This window comes from Pavona decussata, unplaced genomic scaffold (genome assembly GCF_977016875.1).
Source record: "Pavona decussata unplaced genomic scaffold, jaPavDecu1.1 SCAFFOLD_226, whole genome shotgun sequence".
In the NCBI taxonomy this organism is placed as follows: Eukaryota; Metazoa; Cnidaria; class Anthozoa; order Scleractinia; family Agariciidae; genus Pavona; species Pavona decussata.
The window spans coordinates 429,041-432,500 of record NW_028145631.1 but is presented as its reverse complement, the minus strand read 5'-3'; positions in this window follow the sequence as shown (position 1 = coordinate 432,500).

Here is a 3,460-nt window from a genome sequence, read left to right as displayed (position 1 = left end):
AGGTCAGGTCGGGTAGCAGTTAATTTTCTTGCGTCAGTTTCCTCAGAATCAGTGATCTGTTAAGGACGGTGCCTACCATTGTTACTGCGCATACGTTCTGCGTATCTCGAGATACTTGGGTTTCCTATGGGTGATGCCTACTAATACAGGGATATTTTTGCGCGGTTTAAAACTATGAGGAGAAAGCAGAACTTAGCAAATGCTTTTGGTATCCAAAAAGAAATTTGGCGGTAACCATGCATTTTTTAGAGATAATAAAGCTTCAATGAAACGCCATACATTGCTTTGTGTTTTACCGCTTTTTAGAATTATTGTTACTTAATTATCTCTAAAATGTGCGTAGTTATCCCCAATTTTCTTTTAGGATTTCAATAGCTGCTACCAAGATCTGCTTTTCCCGCATAGTGATAAACCGCGCAAAAATACTTCGGTATTAGTAGGCACCGTCCTTAAACACGGATGGATATTTGATCAGTTCATAAAACGGCGTTTTTCCCGAAAATCGTTTTTTTTTTTCTTTTTTTTTTTTAAGACTAATGACATGCTACAGCAAATGAGAGGTGTACGAAGAAACTCCTCCTTCATAATCTACGCCATTCGAACTGACTCAAATCCACAATTGGAAAATTACAGTAAGTCAACCTTACAAGCTATCATAGACCCAGGATCTAAGCTACATCGCTAAAGAATTTATTAAAAGAACTATCGGTGACTAATCGAAGAGATTCGCGCAGATGTCACTGTAGATGATAAACTAGTGTACCAACATAAATAGAATGACGCTTAAACTGTTTTGGACGAGATTATCTCAATGAAAATCACTGACGGGCTTATCACTGTAAGTGGGGGAGGGTGGGAAGGGATTGGTTTTCCCATAATTAGCTTTCCGTTTCGGATGACAAACAGTTGTCGCACGCGCGCGACTTTTGTCCACAATTGTACACAGCTAGAATAACAAGTGATTTTTTTAAAAAAGATAAAATCACTTAAATCCCCTGAAGACAAAAGATTGCTGGATAAAATTAGCAATCATTGAGATTCATCTTAAAGTTAAAAGAAAGATAAACGCAGCTTTATTTTACTCCACGGCAAATGTGTCACCCCCAGTTTGCTAGATTAAATACTAATGTCATTCAGAACGAACGACTAAGTTTAAATTCTTAAATTTTGCAGATACTGTTCATTACACAATTCGACCAGTGTGCTTTCATTAGCCTATGAAATTTATTTACCAGTTGCTACTTTCTTTTTTTACTCCGTTGGAGAATTTGCTCTGGAAACTGTAGATTTGTTAGCGAGCTTCTCGAATCTTCCTATAATATCTCCAAACTTTGTAACATGCAATGCTGTTTTATTTGTGGGCTAAAATCGTTTGTGGGCAGTGTATACAGAAAGCCAACTGAACTGCAGAATTGTTTGAATTTAATACTTAAATTCTGTTTAACAATTGGCTAGAATTAACGAAGAGAACTGAATTAGTGTACTGTAGATACTGTTCATTACACAATTCGACCAGTTGCACAAAGCAAAAAAAAAAAAAATTACCTAGACCATTAAAATTCAGAGAAGCTACATTTACTGTTGAGTTAGTTTTGTAGTAAACCGAAAGAATTTTTATACAATACAGAGTTTCATAGTCTCGATAAATTATCTAAATTAACTCACATCTATAAACTCGCGGTAGTAGAACTCTATCCACTGGAGTAATATATAACTAAAAGCGAAGCGGCCTGCTAACGCGTTGAGCAAAGAACAAACCATATGCCAGGAGATTTTCTGGAGTAGTCATTGGCCAAGTAAATGCCATCCAGTTATTGACATTTCCAAAGAAAACACTTCTCATTTTTTCTTCCTGTCTCGGTAAATACAACATGATTTCTAGTGTCAAAAATTGCGGAAAAGAGCTCCATTTACATCATGAAAGAGCTGCCTAAATTGACGGCCACTGTTGTGCGCCATCGAAAAGAAAACATTTTTTACAGATCATTGAAGAATACCGAGACTCGCTATGCATGGATCGGAATGGTACTGTCGAATCACTGCTTGTTTGTCTGTCTGTAAAAGAGCGGGGACAGTGAGATGTGCTAGAGTCCTTTTTGTTCCAAAGACACCCAACGCAGCCTCCTTGTATCTCTCTTCGTAACATTTGGCCTGCTCGCCCTCGCGCTCGTAGGTAACTAATATTTCTGGCGTCAGGAAAGACATGTTTCTTCTCTTGACTTTTCCCGAGTCTGTTGACCCACTGCTAAACCGTCCATTCTCTTCGCTCTCTCTTAAAGCATTTGGTATTTGGCCTTCACTCTTTGAACACAGCATCATTCGGCATGTTAGAGTTTTAACTTTCCCGGCGATTAACAGTTGAAATATCGCCAACCGGATTCAGGGTAAAAATAGCTTGTGGCGAGTGAGCGAAATTTCGAAATTTACTCGTTGATGAGACGTTCCTAACAACGCTACAACTGCCGATGAATGGAATGGAACAGACTTCTATTTATACGCATAAACATGAACAATGCAGATCAAATTAAAATTCACAATAGAACGCGCGTCTGTTCGATTACGAAAACGCACGATCGCTTTCCGACCTCACCCGAAGTTGTGACGCATATCGTCCGACTGACGTCGAGGACAACGCACGAGAACCGATCAATGTTGACTAGAATCGATTGGCTTACAGTAGTATGGCGTTAAGCTTTAACAGATTTCGTCAGATGCTTTCTCATGCAAATTAGAAAATGATTTTTTAAAATTACCTTTCCTTGGAATTGGTTTTTATTTTGATTTAAGTCTTAAATTCAACGCAATTTGAGAACTTCCGAGGGTACAATAAACACAACCGTAAATGGCAAATACAGCTTGAACTACATCGAAAAAGAAAAGTTTACCTCATATAGCCTTTTTTGAAGCTCACTTTCTTTAGTATTTACGCTTCTGTCAAAATATTGGAAGTGTGGATGACTTGCACGCTAGACAGTTACGTCAAATTCTTCGTGAAGGCAAACATATCCTTTGTCGTAAAATGGCGTAATTTACTTAACATTCAAATACAAGTAATCGTGTCGCCTATGTGGAGAAAAACGTCGACGGAAACAGTGTGCAATGAAAATTCGTCAAGAATTAAGGAGAGCATCCTCGCCTCGAGGGTTATCGTTTAAGGACAATAGTTGTAGTTTCACTATTAACATTTAGAAAGCGCGCCCACAGACTCTCCCATTTTTAATGTCCAAGTGGCCAAAGGATTTGTTTTTCCTCTGGAAATGTAAAGCCTGGTTAAATGCGCGATGAGAAAAATCGCAGGCACAAAGGCCACACAAATTCTGAGGAACGCTAGCACGGGTAATAATTTGATCGGACCAAAATACTTGCTTCAAGTTTTCAGTGTTTAGTTGTATACACTCTTTTGCGGTGACCGGGAGTTTTGTACTGACGCTTAAACTTGCTTCCGTTGCTTGGTAGTAAA